General features: G+C 39.2%; 1 long non-coding RNA gene across 2 annotated transcripts; it reads left to right on the plus strand.

Moving 5' to 3' along the window:
- The first annotated feature begins 21,147 nt into the window (after positions 1-21,147).
- Positions 21,148-25,679, plus strand: LOC133717378 (uncharacterized). Of its 2 annotated transcripts, XR_009849586.1 has the most exons (4): positions 21,148-21,963; positions 22,054-22,316; positions 25,134-25,246; positions 25,387-25,679. It is a non-coding gene; the product is annotated as an uncharacterized LOC133717378 (long non-coding RNA). The 2 variants fall into 2 exon arrangements; XR_009849585.1 differs by having other exon boundaries at positions 25,134-25,679.
- Positions 25,680-27,065: the final 1,386 nt, after the last annotated feature.

A 27,065-nucleotide genomic window follows, 5' to 3' on the forward strand; every position in this document is an offset into this window, starting at 1 on the left:
AATGCCCGCCTTTAACAACTTATTTAGGGCCTTAGTGACTTTGTCTCCCCACTCGGCTTGCACAAGTAACTCTGCCTTCAGGCCCCTCTTCTTGTTCGTGTCTATCTCTTAGAAGCCAACCATTTCCTCTCTCATCTCTCCTCACCTGCAAACCAAAAAGGAAGAAACCCAAAGTTTTGATTCTAAGCAACATCACCACGAAGGTAACTCCCTCTTCTCCTTCTCTAGATTTGGTCTCTTCTCTTCCCAAAATTTCTTCAACCGTTGAAACCCTAACTCGCTCTCTCTAACTTATTCGCGACCCCTGTACTCCACGTTACTCCGACACAATTCCTGCCTCTACAAAGAACCAAAGAAGTAGTTAGTGAGGAGAGGAAGATGAATGAGAGGAAGTAGTTAGCATTCCCCACCTCTCTCTTCTATCTTCTTTGTTTCCAAGCTCCACTCCCCCAATTCCTCCGGATCCCCCAACTCCAAACCCTATTTTTCCCTCCGCCGCCTCCGTTTTCTGTCGCTTCGATCAACACTTGTCTCGGACGAGCCAGTCCTAGACCTTATACGAGATGACGTAAGACGAGCAACACGAGGATTCCAAGTTCGATCTCCGATTGGAATCTCCACCAGAAAGTCCACAAGCTCCTCGAATCGACGCCGTTTCAGCTAGTTTCTGGTGATGTGAAGTTCACGGTGGTGGCCAAGGATGGGTTTTGTTAACTGGTACTTCTCTTGCCTCGAATTTTCATGTTTTTGAAATCGATTGTATTTTAGGTTTGATTGATTTTCTGGTTAAAATGGATTTAGGGATTGGGGACGCTGCCGCTCCATCGTGGACGCCGCCAATTTATTCTTTTTGTCCGGTAAGCCTGTTTTCATCACCCCTCCCCCACCCCCCTTGTTGATTGAGGTCTCTGCTTTGATTTGGATTGGGAAAACCCTAATTACTTGCTGTTTAGTTTGGAGCAGTTGAGGCTTGAGGAATCTGGATAATAGAAGTTGGAGAAGGGAAAGTTGCTGGGTCAGTTTGAAATCGGAAATTGGTAAGGACCTTGAACTCTGTTTTGATTATAAGCAGCAGGATATGTGTAATTTTAAACTCTAAGGTCATTCTCTGTTAGTTGGTTGTAGTAGGATCTAGTTGGTTTCTTAGTGCATATGTGTGAGTTCAGTTTGCTGAGTCTTTCGCTTTCCTGTTCTTCTCGAACCCATCGAACACTTAGATAGTCTTCGAGAAAAATAGCAAAACCCATCTTCTTCTTCTCAAAGCAGAACCCGTCTTCTTCTCTTAAAGAATTGAACCCATCTTCTTCGAAACCCATCTTCTGAAAACACTTGATTAGGGTTCGATCTGCTCAATCAGGATTTTCAATTTGGGGATTTGAAGAAGGAGGATGGGGGGTGTGGTCTCTCCAGTACATTAATCAATAAATCTGGTGAGTCAATTTCGATGTTTTAGATTAGGGTTGGTTCGATTTATCTTGTCCATTGGTGCCTTTCACCCCCCTTTGATTACTCCAATTTCAATTTGATTGGTCACACACAATGAAGCGCTAAAGGACCGAAGAAATCTAGGATTTTGAGCAAGAGAGATATCGTGACATTAAAAAGTTAGATTTTGCAAAGAAGCATATTACAAACCACCATAGCTGCTCTTCATAGCCAGACCATGCTAGGTTAGTTGTTATATTTAAAGTTTTAATGCATTTATTTTGGTACAATGACTTACTCTCACAAGGGTTTGGAGTGTATTAAAAATACCTTTTCATATCAAAGTTAGTTTGATTACAAGATATATATTGATTCTGAGAAAGTTGTGTAGAGTTAAATTCATTCTCATGTCAATACTTTTTCTGTAACTTGGCAGCCTCAGCTGTTGACAGCTTTTAAGTGATGGCTTCCAAACAAAGAGGCAGCTGCATAGGTGGAGGTAATCTCTATGCTTTCCACAACAACATTTTACTATACTATTGAAAATATATGGTCATTTTAGAAGAATGATTTTATTATACTATTGAGAATTGATTCATGTTAATACTATTGGTAATCTATATGCACATTTTTTACCCAAGTAGGTTGCGGCATGCGATTATTTTTTACCCAATTTAATAAATGATCATAAACATTTTTAACTGTAACATGTAAATATGAGGAATGCTAGCAACCTTCCCCTCCAACCTTTCACTTTCTACCTTTCTCATTCATTGTATGCCATGTGTACTCTACTAAGATAGAAAACTCATCATTTATTGCAGTGAAAAATAAATTATTTTATTTCCTTGTCTACCCTTCTATTAAATGTCCAACATTCTTTTTTGTTTTTTATATTTGAGTTTTTAATCATTCTGTTTTTTTTTTTTTTTTTTTTTTGGAACTTTTTGCTGGGTTCTCTTTTCTGGGTTCATGCCTTCATGGCTTCATGACCCCATACACAATGCTAAACCTATATATGTGGCCTCCACCCACGCAATCTAGAATCAATTCAAATTTATAAAAGATGAATCAATTCAAATCAGTTAATGGCCTCCCACCCTTTTTTTTTTGGGAACTTTTTGCTGGGTTCTCTTTTTTGGGTTCATGCCTTCATGGCTTCATGACCCCATACACAATGCTAAACCTATATATGTGGCCTCCCACCCACGCAATCTAGAATCAATTCAAATTTATAAAAGATGAATCAATTCAAATCAGTTAATGGCCAGCGCGCGCATAGCGCTTTTTTTCCCTGTGAGACATGTTGGTGATTGGAGCACTACCATCGATGGTGTTAATGCGGCCCCAGGGCTCAATGTTGGCGATCACGGGTGGTGGTTGGCGGACCTTGAATTGTTCCATCTTACCGTCTCGGTACAAAGTCTCAATGGCTGTTTTGAGAGCATTGTAGTTGTTGGTATTGTGTCCGCTGTCCTCGTGGTATTTACACCACTTGCCGGTGTTTCTGGGCTTTCCTACCCTTGGGTACTTTCTTGGGGGTGGTGGCGGGATCTGGTCCTTGCATTGGTCATATATTTCCTCGTATGAGGCCGTGAGGACTGTAAATACTGCGTACTGCTGGGAAGACTCTGTCTGTTTGTTACCGTTATCCCCATGAGATGAGCGGTTTCCCCTATTGTAGTGTTGGTTCTTCTGCCGCTTGCTCTGGTAGTTGCCTTGTTGCCATTCTCTTTTTTTATTAGTTGGCGGCGTATCAGAAGTTTTGGCGGTGGTGGTGGGGTTTCTCCATATGTGATGAATTCCGCCTGTGCATGGATGACAGCCTCGCTCATGACATGGTCATAAGCGACATTTGGATGATTGTAATTGAGGTGATAGAGAAATGGCCCCTTGAGGAGTCCTTGCTTGAAGGCTGCCAGTGCCATTGTCTTATCAAGATCGCGGCAGTGAGATGTTGCCGCTCGCCATCTAGTGACGAATGCCTTCAATGTTTCCTCTGCCCCCTGTTTGAGGTTAAACAACTGAGTTGTGTTGTGGTGTCCGGCGGCCAAGAGGATGAATTGAGCAAGGAAAGCATTTGACAGTGCATGAAATGAGTCGATGGACCCTGGCGGGCACTCAAAGAACCAGCTCATTGCCTCGCAATCCAATGTTTCGCTGAACAAGTGGCAGAGGGTGGCGTTGTCGAATCCCTTGTTGTTTGTGACTTTTTTGAAGGTGTCCATGTGGACGAAGGGATCAGACATACCGCTATAATGTGACATCTTTGGTGTCTTTGCGTGTGCTGGTCTGACGGCTTGCAGGATCCTGGCGGTGAATGGTCCAGGTTTGGATTGAAAGAGCGGATTTGGGATTGGCGCTGGGGCGCCTACCTCCGCCCGGATTAGCCTTTGCTCCAACTGTTACATCCTTTCCAGGATTAGGGCAGTGGCAGCACCAGCGGGCCCCACCTGTAGGTTCCGCTGGTCCCACGGTGTTAGATCAAATATGGACTTAACACATATCATCATAAAGTAATTGATGATTAGCTAAATGTCAAACCTAGTTTAACATGGATACAAATTGTAAATCAATACTAGTAACTTAATGAAAGAGTGTATCAATTCATTAAGGTAAGTAATCCAATTCTTGGTCTGCAAGAAAGACCACAATGAAGTGTTACATTAAGAATCTAACTAGGAAACCTAAACCGATATGGACAGCTTTAATGGGAAGCTTCTTGAGGTTTAAGTCTCCTATATATATAGATGAATTGGTCCCTGATTACTACCGACGTTTTTGCATATTGTTCTGTCCATTGAGAAGCAAGTTGGTAAGTAACAGAAGGCCATATTCAGTGATCGTGTTTAGCAGCTGCATAAGATGGAATCCATGCCAGTGATTGCTGAAGGTAAGCCTTGATCCCTTTTATGATTGTTGTGCATATGTTGTGAGCATGTATATGGTTTTTACAATTGGTATCAGAGCATAGGCTCACAAATATGAATTTAGTTTTTGCTTAGCATAAAAATCGTTTTAGGGTTTTGCAAAACAAACACAAAAAAAAAAAGAAAAAAAAAGAAGGGGTTTTTGCTTTACGGGTCAAGTAACTGATCAGGTAACTGACCAAGTAATTGGTAAAGTACGTGATCAAAGTAAGTTACTTAATCTCTTGAACCAGTCGCAGCAAACACAAGAACCAGGCCCAAAACCCGACCCAAAGCCTTAAGAACAAAGGACCGTTGTTCTACAACGGTCAGTTTCGATCAAGAAGAGGGTATGGGACTGGATTCGGAACTGTTTGAGGTGTTTTCATCTCAGAAGGGATTCAAACCCCAATTGCTGTGAATCAAGATACCAAGATAATTGTTGTGCTGCATCTGGATATCGTGTTCATGCTTCCGCTGAGATTTTTTGCAGCAAATTGGGGAAAAAGCAAAAACCGGTTTTTCTGTAAAAATTGTTTCGATTCATAGCATGATAATTGAGTTTTTGTTTGTGCTCAAGAACCCTAGTTGCATTCCCGGCGTGCGTTAGGCTAGAGTATATGGTGATCGGATGAAATTTACAATTTCTTGTTTGTACTGTGGTTTCTTGGAATCGAAACAATCGTGTTTGAATGTGTATTTGTGATTTGATATGCATGTTCAATTGATTGATGATATGGTATTGTATCTGTGATTGTGTAAAATTGTATGAAGAACAAAAATCTCCCAGAAATTGTTTACACATTGTTAAAGTTGACAGATACAAGAGCTTAATTTTCTTACAAGGATGAATCTAGTTAGAATAGTTAAAAGCTCATGAGTTTTGTGTTTTTTTTTTCTGTTGGCATAAGTGATTATGATGCACAAAGCATTCTTCATTGATGTTGGCAGAAAACACTGATCAGGTACATGACCAAGTAACTGATCAGGTAACTGACCAAGTAACTGGTCAGGTAACTGATCAAGTATCTGTACCTGATCGAGTAACAAAACTGAAATTGTGTTTTGTGTTTTAAAACTATGCTTCAGTTTTATCTTCCAAAGAAGTGGTCAAGTGTGGTTTTAGAATACAAAACAGCAGTATGCATGCTTGATGAAAATAAATTCGGATACTTAGAAATTTTTCTTCTGTCTAAAGATGTGGTTAAATTTCTTTGGATAACTTGTTTTCATGGAACATGGCATATTGATAAAGAACTCCAGGATGTTATGCTTCTACTCAAAAGTGTTGCTAATTAACATTGTTTTTGGTTATGGACTGATATGAATGCAAGTATGGATTGTTTAGGTTTTCTGTATGTTCTTGTTTTGGTTGCTTAAAGCTTAATAAAACACAGAAAACTTAAAGTTATTTTTTTCTTTACAAATTAAGAACTCACTCGAATTTTTGTTTTGCTCCTTAGGTAACTCTTACATAAACTTGAATAGTGTCTTGATGTTAACTGGAACCAACTATAGAGCTTGGTTAGACTCTGTGGAAAATTATATGGGAATGCATGAGAACATAGACTATTGCTTTACTGAGGATAAGCCTGAAGAGTTGAATGAAAAGAGCACCAAGAAAGATACTGACTTTTACAAGAAGTAGCATAGATCCAATAGAATGGCTAAGAACCTCATCAGAACATCTATGTTTAAGACAGTCAGGGAAGTATAGAAGAGCCTGAGTTAGCATCAGATTTTTCTGGAACTCATAGGTGCTAAGTTTAAAGAAAGTGAAAAAGCAGAAGCAGCTAGGCTAACCAAGGAGTTTCATGATTTGAAGTACATGGGTTCATGGGGAGTTAGAGAGCACATTATGAAGATGATCAATATAAATGGCAGACTCAGGGAGCTCTTGATGGGGGTGAGGGATAAGCAGGTAGTGCATTATGCACTACATTCCTTGCCTAACAGTTTTAGTCATCTTAGGACCAGTTACAATTCTCAAAAAGGGAAACTGGACTTTAGATGAACTTATATCCATCTGTGTGGATGAGGAAGCTAAGATCAAGGAAGAAAAGGAACCTGCTACAGCCATAAACCTCATTGAGAAGCCTAAAAGGAAAAAGCCCCAGAATAAGCTTTAGCCTACCAAAGCCATAACTAAGAGTTCAACAGCTGCAGTGGCCAAGGAAAACAGGCCATTCAGGTTCAAGTGCTACTTTTGCAAAAGAGTAGGGCACATGAAAAAGGACTGCACTGGCTATAAAAACTAGTTAGCCAAAAAGGGTAAGATTTTTTCTCTTACAGTTTTTTCCTTAGAAATTAATCTTATAAATGTTGAACCACAGTCTTGGTGGATAGATTCAGGCTCACCTATTCATATTACTAATTCTTTGCAGGGATTCATAAGGAGGAGAATCCCAAAAAGTGATGAAGTAAACCTGTGTGTAGGCAATGGCATGAAAGTGGCAGTCAAGGCTATTGGAACCTTAAAGCTCGATTTAGGATTAGGTAAATTGTTAGTTTTGGACAATGTTTTTTATGTACCTTCCATGAGAAGGAATTTGGTTTCAGTTTCTCTTTTAGTAAAATCTGGTTGTAGACTTGTTATGGATAGTAATGGAATTCTTATTTCTAAAAATTATGTTCAAATTGGTCCTGGTGTTATTATGAATGATTATTTACAGTTAAATTGTTCAATAGCTCAACAAGAAATTTTACTTGTTGAAAATAACACTAACAGTACTAGCACTTTAACAGGTGTTAAAAGAACCAAACTAACACTACTAGAATTTTGGCCTTAGACATCACGACAATTACATCGGTGAGGAATTCACGCGATGTAAAAAAATGTCATTAACATCGATTTCTCAAATACCGATTTCTATGTATATTACTGACATCGATATTTACTGTTGACTGATGTCTAAACTTTGATTTAAATTTTTGCGGAAAGGCTGAGCGGCTAAGTTAAAAAAATTTTAAAGAAAACGCGGGGATGAAAAGTTGTTTCCCACACTTAGACATATTTGGACTAAAGTTGACTTAAGAGTCACTACCCTAACTATTCGACAGACAGCCTCTATTCCACAGCCTCTCTTCGTTCTACGCCTCCGACCACTCAGCACCAATCTCTCTCTCTCATCCCGATCTCTCTCTGCCCCTCCCTCTCTCCCTACTGACCTCCGGCTCCGGCGCACGACCCAGGCTTTCTCTCCCCTCCGGCTCCGGCTCCGGCGCTGGACCGAGGCCGTCTCCCTTTCCTCCAGGCTCTCTCTCCCCTCCGGCTCCGGCGCTGGTCCAAATTGGAGTCGACCTCGACGATCATAGCAACGACCAAAGCGGTGACTGACCTCCGCAACATCACCGAGCAGATTATCCCAGCCGGGTACTCGAGGGAGTGCATCCAGGTCGGGCAAAGTTCGAAGCTTTGCATGTAACTGGAGCTTTCTGGGCATTCTTTATCTCTGGTTCGCTCTTTCTCAATTCTTGTCATTGTTTGTCACTGATTTGGGAAATATTAGGGATTTTGTTGAGTTTTAGGTTTCGGTTTTTGCAAATTTTGGGTCTTAAACTAAACCATAAGCTTAAATTTCCAAACTTTGTTGGACCCATTTCACCAGAATTGCTCCAGTTACCCATTTCTACCAGAATATGTATAATTTTGGATTTCTTTCTCCTCATCAGGTTTGAAGGATTTTGGTCAAGTAGCCAAGAGACTTAATTTTGGGGTTAATTTCCAGGTTTCCTTTCTCCTCATCAGCTTTGAAGGATTTTGGTCGAGTAGCCAAGAGATTTAGTTTTGGGAATTGCAGGTCTTGCTTTCTCATTGCTTTGAATTCTGCGTCTTTGTTTTATTTTGCTCAGATGTTGGGTAATTTCAGCACCATATGAGAAACAAAGAATTTTTTCCGAATGGGTGATGAATCTAGAACCTCTTTGATAAAATTTATTTGATTTTTGTTGTGGTATGAGTTAGGTTATAAAAATTTGTATTTGAAATTATTATTGGTATGAACCAGGAAAAAGCAAGAGTTTGAGAAGACATGTTGCTGACACAAGTGCAAGAAATATTGCTCTAATGTAGTTTCTGTACAGGTTGCTTTTTCTCTTTCATTTGTGTTGTATTGGTCATGTTTATTGTATATGTGAATTTGTTACCTTACAAAGATTAATGTTAAAAATTGTATGTTGTGATTGGCAAGAGTATTCAAGGGGTATGTATTTTTTTTTTTTTTCTGAAATTGAAGCTTTTGTATGGTTTTGATGGTTTGTGTTAGCTGTAATACGAGTTTGGATCAGATCTGTGAATTGGTGAATTTGTTGCTTTATTATGATGAACTCCATGTTAATATTTGTTGGGGATTTCAAGTTTCCAAAGCATAGAGTGATTGATCCCAGAGAGGAAATTTCTGCCAGGGGATTACAAACTATATTCTCACAGGGGATCAAGTCTGATATATCATTAATAAATGGAATAAAATAAATCTCCGATGATTCTTTTCATTCTTGCAATGTAGGTGTAATTTTTGTTTACTGCGTGATCGAGGTGTTTAACTCGAGTTTAATTGCAGATGAATCTTTTGAGGGAATTGTGTGATTTAGTGTGATGTGGTTTTAGGTTCTAAAAAGGAAAAAGATCTTGCCTTGATTATGTTCTGTATACTCAATTATATTGCATCCGCAAATCTAGTCTATCTTTACATAATGAGTGAAACTTTCCATTTTTTAACCATATGTATGGGTTATAAGTTAAACCCTTTTGTTTAAGAGTCGTTTCTTGTGATTTTTCATCTGGTATGCCTCTTTCCCTTGTTAATCAAAGCTGTTATTTTGTTTGCATTGGTTGTTTTCAATGTACAAGATAAAGGTTTTAACTTGGTGCAATTTGTGTTTGTGTGTTTCTGTGACAACTTGTCTTTGATTGTCATAGATGTTTTGGTTGTGATTACTATTTCATTTTCCGAAATGTAGTACTTAATGAATGTTGTTTATTTCAGAGGCTGGAGTCGGAGAAGAAAAAGATAGTCTATGGGGGAAGACGCAGGAAGAGGTTTGGAATGCCAGAAGACTATGGATGGGAAGGTGAGTAACAGAAACGGTTCAGAGAAGGCCATTCCTTCTTGTTGCTTGAAGGCTAGGGCTTCAGATCCTGAGGCCGATGCAATAAGCCATTCTACTGTTGTTTCTGGGTGGTTTTCAGAATCCCGGTCTCGCACAGGTCATTATCTATAATTTCCTCATTGTAATCTCACTCAACTCTTTTCTTTCCCATCATCAAAGCAAGACAGAAGTCTTATTGGATATTCAAACAGGTTGATAACATTGGCCCCCCTTTTTTTCTTTTTGATTTGGATCGCAGATAAGGCTAGTAGAAAGACTTACTTCAACAACCTGATGTGGCCTGGTAGGCAATACTTTGATGCACCTATAAATCCACTTCTTTCATGTTTGCATTAGTAGTTGTTATACTTTGCAGCACATATTTCAGTTATAGTATGGTTGTGGTTGTAACAATTTCTGATGGTCACAATCCTCAAGTTCTTTAAAACTGCACATTAGAGGGCCCATTCTCAAATATATACTGTTTTATTTGTTTTCATTTCGCTTATTGTTCATATTTCACAAAACGAAATAATGGATCCCGATTTCAAATTTTGGGTTTCGATTTCGATGTCGTTGTGTTAATTGGTGGCTGTTTTGGGTCAATAAATAGGAGGTAAGCTAGTGTACCAGACCACTAAGAAGGGCAAGCGGACCCAAGTGTCTTGTTATTGGCAAGAGTATTCAAGGGGTATGTATTTTTTTTTTTTTTTTTTCTGAAATTGAAGCTTTTGTATGGTTTTGATGGTTTGTGTTTGCTGTAATACGAGTTTGGATCAGATCTGTGAATTGGTGAATTTGTTGCTTTATTATGATGAACTCCATGTTAATATTGGTTGGGGATTTCAAGTTTCCAAAGCATAGAGTGATTGATCATAGAGAGAAAATTTCTGCCAGGGGATTACAAACTATATTCTCACAGGGGATCAAGTCTGATATATCATTAGTACTATGATAGTGTGTGTGTGTGTGTGTGTTGATTAATTTGTCTTGAAGATACATGTGCATATATTAAGCTCATCATTTTATTCTTACAAGTACCTCACTTTTTAGAAGGTAGTAAATGTACCTCTTGAGAGAGAGGATTGGGACACTGCAATAAAGATGCCTTTCGGAATAGTTCCTGCAAGTTTGATACTCTTGATCTCTCAATTATATATTTTGCAGTACTTTTGTTTGATAAGTTTGAAACCTTTAAAGTCCTGGAAGTTTAAACATCTCATTTCTTATGTTCTATCCCACAGGTTTGATACTCTTGATTTCTATGTAAGTTAAACATCTCATTTCTTATGTTCTAGTCCACTGGATTATGCATTTATGCCTTGCTCACTCTGTTATTTGTGTGCTTGTGTAAGTTAAACATCTCATTTCTTATGTTCTATCCCGCAGCTGCAACTGAAACAATCACCTTTCGAACAATCGGAGCACTTGCTATTTTGAACAACCTCCAGCAGCAACTTTTGCTAGATTAACTTATAACTGCCCTTTTGTATTTCATTGTTCTAATTCATTGATAAAAACATATTCCGCAGCAAAGCGCGGGGAAGTTTTCTAGTATATACTATGAAGCAATCTGGTTGTAGTTTTACTCAATTTATGATGTACTTAAGGAAATAAGATGTATTGATTCGATTTTGGCGTGGTTTGTATGTCCAAAATCTGTTCACTGGCTGATGCTTTAAGATTGTGTATAATCAGATTGCTTGAATTACTGCAATGCCCCATATTTAAGAAGCGATGTTAAAAAAACTAATGGACGTTGATGTAAACTACAGGGAACGATGTCTAGTATCAATATGGACATCGATATATAATTTGGAAAACGATGTATAGCATCAATATGGACATCGATTTATAATTTGGAAAACGATGTATAGCATCAATATGGACATCGATTTACAATTTGGGAAACGATGTCTAGAATCAAAATGGACATCGATTTACAATTTGGGAAACGATGTCTAATATTATTATGGACATCGTTGTTAACCTAAAACCTGATGTAATATAGTAAAATGGACATCACTTTATAAAAGGAAACGATGTTTATTATAATATTGCACATCGTTTATACAATACTAAGGAATGTAGATTGAATCTTAAATAATAGGATATATGTAAAATATGCGTGAACCTCACAAACGGCAGGCAAAATGAAAAGAATCCGATGTCTGATACCATATAAAACATCGTTTCTAATATGAGTAACGATGTTAAAATGAATACTTCTGCTATTGGACCTATACTTCATTAAGCATTAAATGCCAAAATATGAAGATTTAACAATATCTAAACACACTAATATGTCATCGTAATAACGGTATTACATCGGTTCCATAAGCTTATTCGATGTCTATTGTTGAATTGAACATCGGTTTTTGACCGATGTCTTTTTGTTCGTGATCTTTAACATCACCCACTAAGACATCGGATGGTTTTTTTTTTAACATCGGTTTCTGGCCGATGTCTAAGGCAAAAATCCTAGTAGTGTAAATGAAAAGTCTGCATTTTTATGGCCTAGAAGACTCGGCCATGTTTCGAAAGAGAGACTAAAAATTTTGGTGAAAAACAACATCCTAAATGAACTTGATTTTTCTGATCTAACAGACTGTATTGAATGCTTTAAGGGAAAAATAACTAATACGAGAAAGAAGACTGCATATAGAAGCCAAAATTTATTAGAACTCATACACACTGATATATGTGGACCATTTAGGCATCAAACTATATGTGGGAATGTGTATTTTATCACATTCATTGATGACTTTTCTAGATACAGTTATATTTATCTACTTTCAGAAAAGGCACAAGCATTGAAAGCCTTTCAAATCTTTAAGTCTGAAGTAGAAAATCTACTAGAAAAGAAAATCAAAACAGTAAGATCAGATAGAGGAGGTGAGTTCTATGGCAAGTACACTGAATCCGGCCAACAAAAGGGTCCATTTGCCTTATTTTTACAAGACAATGGAATTAAAGCTCAATATACAACACCCTATAACCCACAACAGAATGGTGTTGCAGAGAGAAAGAATAGGACTCTTTTGAACATGGTTAGATGTATGATGTGTACAACAGGTTTGCCTAAATTTCTGTGGGGTGAGGCTTTAAAAAATGCAAATTATATTTGCAACAGGACACCTAGCAAAGCCATAGAAAAGACTGCTTTTGAGCTTTGGTGTGGCAGGAAACCTAGTCTTCACCACTGCCATGTTTGGGGATGTCATGCAGAAGCTAGGATTTATAATCCAAGCTTGAATAAACTTGATCCTAAGGCAGTTAGTTGCTATTTTATAGGTTATCCAGATAAATCTAAAGGCTATAAATTATATTATGCTCATCATTCACCTAGAATTTTTGAAACACATCAAGTAAAGTTTCTAAGTGAAAAAGTTCACAATACAAACCTTGAGGATTTATCCTCAGATTTTGAGGAAATTGTGTCAGATGAGAATATAAGTGTAGCATTGTCTTTAGAACAAGAAGTAACTGGTCAAGTAACTGATCAAGTCACTGATCACGTAGCTGTAACTGATCAAGTAACTGGTCAAGTAACTGACCAAGTCACTGATCGAGTACCTGATCAAGTACCTGTAACTGGTCAAGTAACTGACCAAGTAACTGTCACTGGACAAGTAACTGACCAAGTAACTGTCACTGGACAAGTAACTGACCATGTAACTGGTCAAGTAACTGACCATGTAACTGTCACTGGACAAGTAACTGACCATGTAACTGGTCAAGTAACTGACCAAGTAACTGATCAAGTACCTGTAGCTCAACCTAATCTTGAACATCCTCAGCCTAGAAGATCACAGAGAGCAAGAAAACCAACTTATAGGGGGGAAGATAGTGACTACATTGTTTATCTGCAAGAAGCAGAAATTGAAATGGACTGTGCAGAGGACAATGATCCAACTGCATTTAATCAGGCCATTGAAAGTAGTGAATCTCATCAATGGAAGCTAGCAATGGAAGCAGAAATTAATTCCATGAGTCAAAATGCAGTTTGGGAATTAGTTGAACCTGACCCTAATCAGAAACCTATAGGTTGTAAATGGGTTTTCAAAACCAAAAGAGATGCAAATGGCAATGTAGAGAGACATAAAGCAAGATTAGTTGCCAAGGGTTTTACACAGAATGAGGGCATTGATTTTACTGAGACTTTTTCTCCAGTTTCTACAAAAGACTCGTTTAGGATAATCATGGCTTTAGTGCCTCACTTTGATACGGAGCTGCACCAAATGGATGTTAAAACAGCCTTCTTGAATGGTGAACTAGATGAAGTGATTTATATGAGGCAGCCAGAAGGTTTTGTACAAGCTGGAAGTGAAAACTTAGTGTGCAAGTTAAGAAAATCAATCTATGGTCAAAAACAAGCTTCTAGATAGTGGTACAAGAAATTTGACTCCGTGATTTCTACTTTTGGATTTACAGAAAATCTTGTGGATGAGTATGTTTATTTGAAGACAGTTGGGAACAATTTTATTTTTCTGGTACTCTATGTGGATGATATACTTTTGGCTAGCAGTAACATTAAACTGCTTAAAGATACCAAGAGCTTTCTGTCAAAGAATTTTGACATGAAAGACTTAGGAGAAGCATCCTATGTACTAGGTATTGAGATTAAAAGAGATAGGGCACATAGACTACTTGGTTTGTCTCAACAGAATTATGTTACCAAAATTTTAAAGAGGTTTGGTATGGAAAAGTGTGCATCTAGGGAAGTTCCCATGTCCAAAGGAGATAAATTGACCAAGAAGCAAAATCCCAAAAATGATGTTGAGAAGGAGAATATGGAGTCAAAGCCTTATGCCAGACTTGTAGGAAGTCTCATGTATGCGCAAGTCTGCACTAGGCCAGACTTGTCTTTTGCAGTAGGGATTTTGTCAAGATTCCAATCTAATCCAGGCCATGAGCATTGGGTAGCTGGGAAGAAAGAGTTAAGATACCTGCAGAGAACTAAGAGTCACATGCTAGTTCTTTAGCAAGAACAGTAAAAGATCAAATAATTCCAAACACATTGACCTAAAGTATTATAGTGTGAGAGAAAGGGTAAAGCATAGTGAGATAGCTGTTTTGAGTATTGACACAAATTCACAGCTAGCAGATCCTTTCACCAAGGCCTTGTCAGTAGCAGCATTCCAGAAGCATACAGTAAGCATTGGAGTTTTAGCTAATTTAGATGCTTAGGTTCAGTAGAGAGTTAGTCCAATTGGAGCAATTAGAATTCTAAGGTTTCTGAGTTCTTGTGCTTTTCAGTTGTGATCTTTTGTTTTATTTATCACAACTCATTTGTAATGACAGATTTTATTATTATCAATAAATTTTTGAGGTATTTCCAGTTATGATTTTGCTGCAGCTTTATTGTTTTATTTTGGAAACTATCATCTTGTTTTGAATATCATACTTGCTATCAGGTGGCTTAAATCATGTTTAGCATGATGTTAAGGTTCAAGCAATAATTTTAAGCCATCGGTGTTCAGAAAAATTTGCTTGAGTTTCTGGTTTAAGAAACATAAAGTAGGATCTGGTATATGCCTTCTTGTTGATACACATTACCATATATCGTATCACTTCTGGTTTGACATATGTGGATTACAGGAGCTTGTGTTAGTGGTTTTGAAACTCTGCATTTTTGTTAAAATGTATACTGTTTCTTGTTCTGCATAAGTAACTGTGATCTGACCATGTTGGAATGGATTTTCGATTTGAGTTTGTCAACTGGCACGCACTTCAGTAAGTTAAGTAGGTTTTGATGTTCTCTGGTGCAAATCATCGAGAATGATATGTGTGAGTCCAAGGGGGAGATTGTTAGATCAAATATGGACTTAACACATATCATCATAAAGTAATTGATGATTAGCTAAATGTCAAACCTAGTTTAACATGGATACAAACTGTAAATCAATACTAGTAACTTAATGAAAGAGTGTATCAATTCATTAAGGTAAGTAATCCAATTCTTGGTCTGCAAGAAAGACCATAATGAAGTGTTACATTAAGAATCTAACTAGGAAACCTAAACTGATATGGACAGCTTTAATGGGAAGCTTCTTGAGGTTTAAGTCTCCTATATATATAGATGAATTGGTCCCTGATTACTACCGACGTTTTTGCATATTGTTCTGTCCATTGAGAAGCATGTTGGTAAGTAACAGAAGGCCATATTCAGTGATCGTGTTTAGCAGCTGCATAAGATGGAATCCATGCCAGTGATTGCTGAAGGTAAGCCTTGATCCCTTTTATGATTGTTGTGCATATGTTGTGAGCCTGTATATGGTTTTTACAGCAGGCGGATTACCTTCAGTTCTAGCCCTAGCTGCCGAGCGGTTGGTGTTTGGTTGTGATTCCGCTTCCTGCTCCATCATTAGGCGGGGCAGGGGAGGTGGGCCCATTAATTCTGGTGGGTTCAGCCATACCTGCATCTGTATGATTGGTACGGGTACCATTCCTCCGGTATTGGGTCGGCTGCGTCTGGTGCTCCGCGATTGCTCGCTTTGTGCTGTGTTAGCATTTGCTTCTAGCGCCTTCTTTAACTCGTCGAACTTTGTCATCAGCGTGGCCACCTGTTTTCGGGCCTCTGCCTTCTCTCGGCGTTCTTGTTCGCGCTCTCTATTTGCCTTGTGGAGGTCCTCCAATGCCAACTCATACATAGCGGCGAGGTCTTGGACCGGTGGGCTGCTGCTACCCGGCTGGGTTTCCGCTGCAGGTTGGGTCGGCGGGACCTGGGATGAGCCCTGGGGCCCCATGCTGGGGTTGGCTGGCGTGTTGAATAATGCACGGTTAACATTAACCGCTGGGTTAACGTTAGCCGCGGGGTTGGTGGGGTGGGGGTTGGCGGATTGATCCGCTTGCTCCTCTGTGTTTCCTTCGCTACCGTTAGTCATGGTGGTTGTGGTGGGATGGCCTTTTGTTCAAAGGTTCCCACAGACGGCGCCAATGTTAATGTCTAAAGTTCAGCGATAGCTAAACTTTGGTTAACGCGGTAGCTAAACTTTGGTTAACGCGGGTCCGATGGGCGGACCGCTACTTGTGATGTTCTCCAATCTTCCGCTACCTGTCAAGTAAAATACAGAGGGCGTCAGAGGGAGACCGCGTTGGGCGGTCTTCTCTTCTCCAATGCCTAAGTTAGTCAATGTATTTATGTTAACAAAGTAACAGTAGGTAAGTAGTAAATGCGTAATTAATGAGGAGAGAGGAGAGAACCTCTTATAGTTGAGGAAAGATCTGATCTTCTCCATGTTTTCGATGTGGGACTGATGTGCTTCAGTTCCCAGCTTTTGGAGCTTCTGATGCTAACTTATCGCGGCGCGTGGCGGCGCGTCAGCGGTGATCTGGGGGCAAGCCGGGGCTCAGGCGGTAGCCTGCTTGGCTGTGTTCCGGTGGGTTACTCCTTTGGCGGGAGTTGGTACCGCTGGCAGTAGCATGAGCGTGGCTCATTATAGCTAATTGTGCTTGCAAATGCCTATGTAAGTACACTTCCTTTCCGTGATTCTTACATTCACATTTCAAAAGTTCATCCTTTTGTCATTTCTGGGTTTTCCTTTATCAGGTCATTTACAATCTTGTATCATTTTATGGATAGTTGTTTCAGTTTCACCCAATGGGTTCTTGATCCAAAACCCAAAATTTTGGGCATTAAAACCAAGATTGATTTGTTGGGTCATGGGATAGTACTTGTCTGCTAAATGAGGTCCCTCAAAATTAGTTCAATGATTTTCATTAACTGCAAAAAATAGTAGAACACTTCCATCCTTTCAGTGTTAATTAAAGAGTAACAATGTTACGATTGGAAGATGCTACAATACCCAGACAACCCCTTATTTTCTTTTGGCCGCAATCAAGAATAGAGCACTGCACCGTACCAATCAGCTTCTTGTTGCAGAGACAAGGGGTGAATGCTGCTCCAATCTCCCACAGTCCCACTCGCATTTCCATTCTTTTGGCACCCTTTTATCATTGAAACTCTTAGTCTCTCGCCAAATTCCTAAATCTATAAATAATAAAGAAAATTTTACAAATAGTACCCCAAATAAAGTCCATTCATCATTTTAGTACCTCAATCTTTAAAATTATAACAATGGTACCTCAACATTGAAATCCGACACAATATCGATGCCTTCCGTTAATAATGCCGTTAGAGCAGATTTCTTCCATGGGCAAAATCGTCTCTCCATCTTTTTCATGGTTTCTATAGTTTCTTCAAGAAGATTTGGAACTCTAGAATAGCTACCACTATGCTTTCATATCTGATAAACAGAAAGGACTTGAACAAGCAAGTGCAACACTTTTTCCACATGTAGAACATCAGCACTGTGTAAGACACTTACACATCAATTTCAAGGGAGATGAATTTGTTGGGTTGCAATTGAAGCAGATTTTCTGGGCAATAGCCAGGGCAAATACTGTGAGACAATTCACCAAATCAATGGAAGATTTGATAAAGTTTCTTATCAAGCATGGAAATGGTGCAATGAAAGAATAAAATTTGGATTTATAATCAGTCAGAATGTTAAATTAATTATGCTTTTTATATTCTCTATATCTATTTGCCGTCTCTGCATGCTATATCAGTTTCTGTTTTCGAGCTATCATAGTATTAATTAGTATGTTGATTGAGGTTTAGGTGTGCCATTCTTTTGTCTGATAGCCATTCAACAAGAAGTTATTGATTCCATTAATAACTTTGTGAAGATGGTTCTGTATAGAGCATTAAATGAGTGACATGGGTGTTTCGGCTTCTAATGTGCCATATGTAGATGTGCCCTCTATGAATGTGCCCTCTGTGAATGTGCAAGTGCCAAAAAGGACAGAAGATCCAATTGATCAGTCTCAATCTCAGGTAAACCATTTGGTTAACACTTGATGTTGTTCAAAAACTTGATAACATTTTCTCATAAACGTAAGTTGAATTTGTCTTGTTCAGCATTCTGTGAAGAGATGCAAGACACCTGCAGTAAGGATCAAGCCAGTGAAGCAACCTTAATCATCAAGCTCTACCGCAACAACTCAGAATGCAACTCGAACAAAAAATGAAGTCAAGAAAAAGCCACTGTGGAAGTGTTGAAGGCTTCCACATCTAATCTTATTATGACTATTTAATTAACCTATTGGCATGTATAACCAACTGATTATGGTAGCATTACTATATATGATATTAATGGTGAAAAAGATATTGTTTTTGGAGGAAAAAGGCTAAGGTGGATAACCAAGTACAATGGTCATTGGCGGGAAAATAATGGAGGTTGAGACTACTATTGTCTGGTTCTACTATTTCTTGGTGGAAAGGAAGATGGTTTTGGAGCGAAAAGGCTAATGGGCTAGCTAATGGAGTTATCATTGGCGGGAAAAGATGGAAAGACAATTTTGTCCATGGAAAAAAATCTGTACTAACGGCATTATTAACGGAAGGCATCGATATTGTGTCATATTTCATGTTGAGGTACCATTGTTATAGTTTTAAAGATTGAGGTACCGAAATGATGAATGGACTTTATTTGGGGTACTGTTTGTAAAATTTTCTCTAAATAATATGCCAATGTTATGTTCAAGTCCAAGAAACTTGCAGCTGTGTGTTGTGCACAACTTGCCTCGGGGTATGCATTATGTTCAGTTTTTCTATGGTTGACAACTTCAAAACTATTAAGCCATGATATTAGATTTTGTTACTTTCTTCTGCCTTCCTCAAAAAGGTTAGTCGTCCATTCCATGAGCTAAAAAAAAATGGGTACACTAGATTACTTCGTTGCTATAAGGAGAAATTGAACTGCTCTCCTTCACTCCTTGTCTGAGGTTTAGCCTCTCTTTGCTCTTCTATTCCCATCTTTCATTCTTTTTATAATGATTTTTTTAATCTTTTCATCTTTTTATCTCTTAGATATCAAATTTATGATACATATAGTTTGATACTCATACAGATCTGTCCTCTCTCGTGATGAAGTAATGAGAAGAAATATACGTTCATTTCTGCAAAAAAACATGTGCTATTAGAGTTGTTAGCTTAGCAAACTATATACAGAAGACAGTGTTGATGGCTTTAGCTTATAAAATTTTGGGTATTAACATAAATGGTACATGAACTTATCCTCCATTTTGTCGATGGTACTTGAACTTTTCGATTTCATTTTAAATGATACCTATCACTAACTTCCGTTAATCTTACTTTAAAAACTGACATGTGCCTAGCATGTGATTCATTTTTCAAGGATAAATTTATAAAATTGTTCAACTTGACCTAGTTGTAACAGGGTTTTGAATTAGAGATATTCTCGGAGATATTCATAGATATCCGATTAACTGTACGATTATCTTTCCTTGTACAACTCTGATTCTATGTCTTGTAATCCTCTATATAAAAATGCCCCTATTATCAATGAAAGTACGACTCAATTCTCTCCCAATTTCAGTTTCCTTAAACACGTTATCAGCACGAAGCCCTAACCTTGAAATCTTAAATTTGTAACCTTCAAACCCTAGCTAGCAACCACCGCCGCGTATATTGAAGCCCGCAATCCCAGGATTCCAGAACCGGCGGTGGAACCACCGGAACCGGCTGAAAAACTACCGAACCGGCCACTAGAAGTATTGAACCAGCCCTCCAAGAAGTAAAAGAGGGGATCTCTGCCCGGTTCACAATCTTCCAGACCGTCTTTCATCATCAAACTTAGCCACAGTCACCAGCCTGACACCAGTATCCAGGAACCGGGACCATCTTCCCAGAAACCGGCGAAAAGGTGACTGAACCGGTAGCCAAAATCTCTTGCAGAAAAACCTGCAGAAGAAGAAAAAAAAAAGAAAGGGAGAAGGCAGCCCAAGCCGCTGACGTCACTGCTTACTTCCACATCAGCCCGCCGCGTCAGCATAGGTGCCATGTCAGCCAGCCACGTTTGCACTGGTGCCACGTCAGCACCGGCGACCTATTTCGAAGTAATTTTTACTAAAAGTTCCCGTTTTTGAATTTTTTTATTCTTTTTCTCTTCTTTTCCTCGGGGACTTGCAAACTCCTTTCTTCTACCCCCCTTTTTTCATCATAAGGGAGACCTAATTAAGCCGAACTGTGGGGGTTCGTACTCACTCCAAGCTTGGAGCTTGTTGAGATCTCCAAACTTAGAGTTTGTGGAGAATTTATGATCGACCATTTACGTCATTGTTTCGATCTAATCCAATACCTCTTGGAATTGAATTTCCTGGAAGCGATTACGCTTAGAAATTCCTAATTTCGTAGGAGTGATTACGCTTATAAATTTTATATGTTTTCGTGGTAGTTTTCCGCTCCAAAACTAACCTTTTTTCTTGTTCTCTTTCAGGATGAGTAACATGAACAAATTGGACTTTGCTCCATTGGGAACAACTAGCTCTGGATATCACAGGTGGGTTTGTGATGTCCGCCAGCATCTCAAGGCCGATGGAATCCTAGATAGATTCTTGAGCCTAGCCAGGACATACTAACTGTTGAACAAGTTTAAGCTTTGGAAGCAAATAGAGCAGCCTTAGAGGAAAATAAGACAAAATCCATCATCCTAATGACTCGTCATATAGAAGAACCGCTCCAGTACGAGTGTATGAATGAAGAAGACCCCAAAAGGCTGTGGGTCTCACTCGAAGAAAGATTAGGCAACGTCTGTGACTCCCTGCTTTCTAACCTAGAAGTGAGATGGCATAGCCTCCGCTTCTATGATTTCAAGTCAGTTCTTGACTACAACTCGAAAGCACTTTGCATTAGGGCTGGCATTTTGGGCCGAAGCAACCGAACCAACCGTTTTTCGAACCGGCCCGAACCGATTTGGGCCGAAATCTCGGCCTACCGACTTTCGGCTCGGCTCAGCCGTACCGTATGGCTCATTCGGCTCGGCTACGGTATGCCATACACCATACCGTCGGTATACCGTACCGACCGAATATAGTGTATACATACCGAAAAATTTGCAAAATTGTGTAAGAGGCAGGGCTCGAACCCACATCCTCTTCCACACAGACTCGGCTCCCAACCACTAGAGCACAATCTACCTTCATTATATTATACTACAAATTTTATATTTATTTATCACTTGGTTCTTATTGTCAAAAAAAAAAACCCTAATACCCTATCACTTAACTTGACCCCAGCCTCATTCCTTACTTCTTCGTTTCTTCGTTTTGCTCGACCTAAACCTGCCTCCCTCCCCAAAATCACCGATCCCAAATTCTAGCCCCTAAAATCATCAAAACCATGGACAAATCTCTCTTCCAATAGGTCATATCCCAAATCCCCATCCTTAGTTCTCCACAATTTCGACAGATTCACCTTTGTTGTTTGAAAATCCCCAAACCATCGAAACCCAAGAACTGGAAAAGTGTTGTTTCCTTCACCGAAAGGTAATCTCTACCCCTATTCTATGTTGTTGTTCAATTTTTATTGTCGATTACTCGATTTTGATCTTAAGAAACTCGAAGGTCAAGTGAAACCGTCCTCCAGTTCTGTGATTTCGACGACTCCGGCAACCTGGCAAGGTGTTTTTGACTGAAAGAGAAGGCAGAAGGAGAGCGACTCCGGCAACTTTAGGTATGTTCTGTTGGGTCCTCATTCCTTAATCCCAGAAGATGATTTTGGCCTTCTTGTTGATTTTTAATTTGTTTTTCTTTATCTGAGAAGGTACGTTTGGAGCTAAAAACAACCATTGCAGGTGAGAATCACTTCTTCTCGTTCCACTGAGTTCATATTTATTTTGTTTCTTGTTTAGCTATAACTGGTATATGATTTGTGGTGGTGTGTTGCTACTTTCTTTTCGAAAGTCATTTATTGATTTTTGTATACCTTCACTGACCAACTTTGTTTGCCTGCTTCCTAGTACAAATAAATCAAGGAGTCTAAGTGTGATCAGTTGGACCATACATTTAGGAGCATACGATTGGGAGGTAAGAGTACTTGACTGGGACTGTTTAATCATGAATGTTGTGGGTAAACGATAATGTATGTTTTTGCTATGTATGGACTGAATGATGAATTGTATTAGTAATACATTGCTGCATGAACTGTGATGCATGAAATGTGATGAATACTTGTATATGAAATGTGATGAATACTTGTATAAATGGTAATGATAATGAAGATGAAACTGAGTTTTGGTTGAATTGTGAATGATAAATGATTATACATGGATGCTAATGATAAATGATAATGGTTAATGAACTGTCAAATGTGGGTGAAGGCTGCTGATGATTAATGTATAGTTGTATACTTGTGATTACTGAACTGTGAATGAAGGCTGCTTATGTGATGTATGGAGTGATAAATGAGTAATGATAAATGAAGGCTATCTGGAAATGTATTGACTGTTGTTTTTATAATGAATTGGAAATCGACAAATTTGTTTTTTTCATGTTTGTGTAGATGACATCTTCTTCTAGTAGCTTGAGTACCCCCTCAATATGCAGTAACCTTAATCCCACCTCAACTTCAGCTGCAGCTCAGCCTTCAAACCCAAACCCTGACCTAACTATCATCCCTGAAGTAGGGTCGCAGTTAGTCCCAACCATTCCTACTCATGAAGGGCAGGATAATACATTGCCTGTTAGGGCAGGTGGGAAACGAAAGAAATTAGTTAGGAGGGGGACATCGGGTAAAAATGTGAAGGCAGCGGTAGGAAGAAGCAAAACCTGGGAGTGTTTCACTAGGCCGAAACTGAGTGATGGAAGTGACAATCGAGAGGTTGCACAGTGCAATTTCTGCCAAGAAATTGTACCTGCCTGCACCTCTGTGAATGGGACTTCTTCAATGTGGTCTCACGCAAAGAAGTGCAAAACCAGCCCTCTTTACCAGCCACCACCAGAAACAAAGGGTCAAACCATTCTTAAATCGGATAATGTGAGTGGGGGGGGGTTACTTACCATAAATTCAGCCAAGCTAGATGTGATTTAAGGTGTGTTAGGATGATCATCATGGATGAACTTCCTTTCATGCATGTTGAAGGGGATGGGTTTATGGAGTTTGTTCATGAGTTGCAGCCTCAGTGGAAAATAATGAAGAGAAAAGAGGCTGCAAGAGGAGTGTGGGAGTTGTATCAAATGGAGAAAGCCAAGTTGATGAGTGAGTTTGCTGCTCACTCAACAAGAGTGAGCATAACTACTGATACTTGGACGAGTATTCAGAACATAAACTACATGGTCGTCACTGCCCACTTTCTGGACAGCGACTGGATCCTTCACAAAAGAATAATAAATTTCTGTTCAATCATTAGTCATAAAGGGGAGGATATAGGGAGGGTTTTAGAGCAGTGTCTTCGAGAATGGGGTATTAACAATGTCTTCACAATAACAGTGGACAATGCATCTGCAAATGATACCGCTGTTTTGTACATGAAGAGAAGACTTGCGAGTAAAAGGACTTTAAACTTTGATGGTGACTTTTTACATCTTCGGTGTGCTTGTCACATCATAAATCTGATTGTGAGAGATGGAATCGATGAGATTGAGGATGGGATAGAGGCTATTTGGCACTGTGTGAAGTTTATCAGGTCTTCTTCAAGCAGACTTGATAAATTTAGGGATTTTTCAGTGCTTGAACAGTTGAGCAATACTGCAAATGTTCCCCTTGATGTTATAACTAGGTGGAACAGCACATACTTAATGTTGGCTGCAGCATTAAAGTATGAAAAAGTGTTTGAAAGGATGGCTGATGAAGATGATGCTTTTAAGAAGTACTTTGACGAGACGGATACCAAAACCAAGAAGAAAAGGGCAGGTCCTCCATCACCACAAGATTGGAGGAATGCACAGGCTTTTGTGCATTTTCTTGGGAAGTTTTACGAAGCGACCATGAAGTTGAGTGCTTGGAAGAAAGTGACAGCACATCTGCTATTCTCTGAGTTGATAGGGCTACAAACTGAGATTGATAACAAGATGAAGGATGATAGAGACCCTATTTTGCAAAGGGTGGCTTGTGGGATGAAAGCCAAGTTCGATAAGTATTGGGGTTCATTTGAACAAATGAACAAAATCATCGTCATAGCCAATGTGTTAGATCCTAGGTGGAAGCTGCAATACCAAAAAAAGGCATTCGCCAAAGTCGGTTCCTCACCGATAAGAGTTGCAGCAATAACTAGGGAGTTGAAGGGGATTTTAATGATGATGTACGATGAATATAGGCGCGGTGAAGCTGCCTCTTCCCAAACCACACCCCTTGATGGAAGTCAGCCAATGGAGGGGGTTGAGTTTGAGGGTCTTGATGGTGGACAAGCTGAAATATTGGCTGATTTAATGCAAGAACGAATGGATGAACAAAATGAGATGATATCGAATGAGGTTGACAAATACTTGGCTGATCGATATGTTCATCCAATGACACCGGGTTTCGATGTGGCAGTTTGGTGGAAAGTTAATGCAAATGCATATCCGATACTTTCAAAGCTTGCAAAGGATGTATTTGCCATCCCTTGCAGCACCGTCGCAAGTGAAAATGCATTCAGTTTGGGGAAAAGGGTGGTAGATCCTTATAGGAGCTCCCTAACACCTAAAATGGTGGAGTGTTTGGTCTGCTCAAGTGATTGGCTGAGGGCTACAACACCTAACTTCTACAAGGAACCAACTGAGGTTGAGCTGGAGCAGTATCGCGAGCTAGAAGCAATGGAGAGAGGTATAATTATGCAAATATTTAGTTGAATTTACTCGTTTATGTGATTTCTGTAATTTTTTTAAAACTTGTACTCACTGTCAATTTTTTGTTTTAATTTGTAGAAACCGCTGGACTTAGATTGGGTGAACCAAGCTCTTCTACAACCACTGCTGCAACATAAAGAAGGTGTCAAGGTGATAAGTTCCATGAGTTCTGGGCTGCTGCATTCATTTTGGTCTGATATCTATTTATTTCCATAGATGATTCTTTTAAGTTCATGAATTCTGGGCTGCTGACTTGTGAATTTGGTTTGGGCTGCTGCATCAAGTTGCTGCAATCATTTTAGTCCAATATTAATTAACTTAAACTGTGCAGCTGCAGCAACATAATGGAGCAAGAAGATGAGGTCATGCTGATCGGAAGATTAAAACACCTCATTGTGCTTAACTGCTGCTTTGGATTTTCACTTGTTATGGGAACTAGTCTATTTTGCTCTTCTAAATGCTTTGGTACAATTTACATTATGATTTATGCTGGTAATGTAATATTCTTTTCAATTATTGTAATATTTAAGTTATATGTAAATTAGTAGTAGTTGAATCCCTTCAATGTTTTATTGTGCTTCAATGTTTTTTGTGTTAACAGTTTCCAGATGAAGAGTTAGAATCCCTTTTAAGATGAGTTTGAAACTTTGAATGGTTAGAATTCTGAATTCCTGTAAGATTTTCAGTTTCCAGATTTTATGTTTCGATGTGTTATTGTGTTAGTACTTAGTACTTGGTACCAGATTTTCTGATTTTGTTAGAAGAGAATGAATAGCTGGGCTTTGGAAACACATATTGGGTCAAGGCTAAAATCAACACAGATATTGGGCTTGAAAACAAATACTAAAAAAGAAAGGGAATGAAGGCCCATTACAATTCGGCATCAGCCCATTACCGAATCAAACCAACCGAATATTCGGTTACCGATTTTTCGGTTTGGGCCTGGTACGGTTCGGTTTCGGCCCAAGAAATGGGCCTACCGACCTACTTCGGTTCGGTAACGGTTGGGCCTTATTTTGGTCGGTTTTGGGCCGAATCCAGCCCTACTTTGCATTAAATCCTTAATGGAATTCTGTGGTAAAGAGATCACAGATGTGATGTTGATTGAGAAGACTCTCTCTACCTTCCCCATCTCTGCATTGATGGTTGCTAAGAACTATCGAATAGATGTTACTGTAGGACGGATCACAAGATTTCATGAGCACATTAGAGCTATGAATGTCACTGAAAAGCATGACAATATCCTTGTGAAGAACTATAATTCGAGATCCGTGGAAACAGAGCATATTCTGGAATCCAATTATAGTCGCGCTCCTAAGAGTGGGCGCTAAGAGCGAAACCCTAATTTTAAGGATACTTTTGGATGTTCTGGTCCATATAATAGCTCTACTTGGGAAGGTAACCGCCAAAATAGGCGAACATGGAACCGAAGAGGTCAACGTGGAAAGAGAGATGGAGGCAACGCCTTTGGCCATGTTGGTGGCGCCACCAACACTAAGAGCCATCTAAATGACGCTTTCAAAGCGCCTCAATCAATGGAGTCTGAGCAAAGAGATGTATGTTCTCGATGTAGAATATCCAGTCATTGGGCACACATTTGTAGAGCTCGTGAAGAAATTGTCACCGCCTACAAAGCATATTGTGAAGCAAGAGAAGCTCACTACGTGGAACAAGAAGATCAAGAAGATGATCTAGAGTGAAGGGTTGAAGACTACAAATCTGGCTGGGATTAATAGATCGTCAATTCTGTTTAAGTCTTTATTTTTCCAAGAGATGTAATAGGCAATTGCCATATACTTTGTAGTAAATGCCATTAGTTTAGTTTTTCTTCACATAGGCTCATCCAAAATGAGTATGATGTCTAGGAAGGTTTTGAGATAAGTGGTACTTAAGCGAGCTTTGCTCCACCGACATCTCTCTACTCACCTGGTCATATTTATTTTGGAGTTACCGAAAGAAGTCAAACAATTACCTTTGTTTTATTGTGTAAGCCCCCTTTAGGATCTTTGT

This window comes from Rosa rugosa, chromosome 6 (genome assembly GCF_958449725.1).
Source record: "Rosa rugosa chromosome 6, drRosRugo1.1, whole genome shotgun sequence".
NCBI lineage: Eukaryota > Viridiplantae > Streptophyta > Magnoliopsida > Rosales > Rosaceae > Rosa > Rosa rugosa.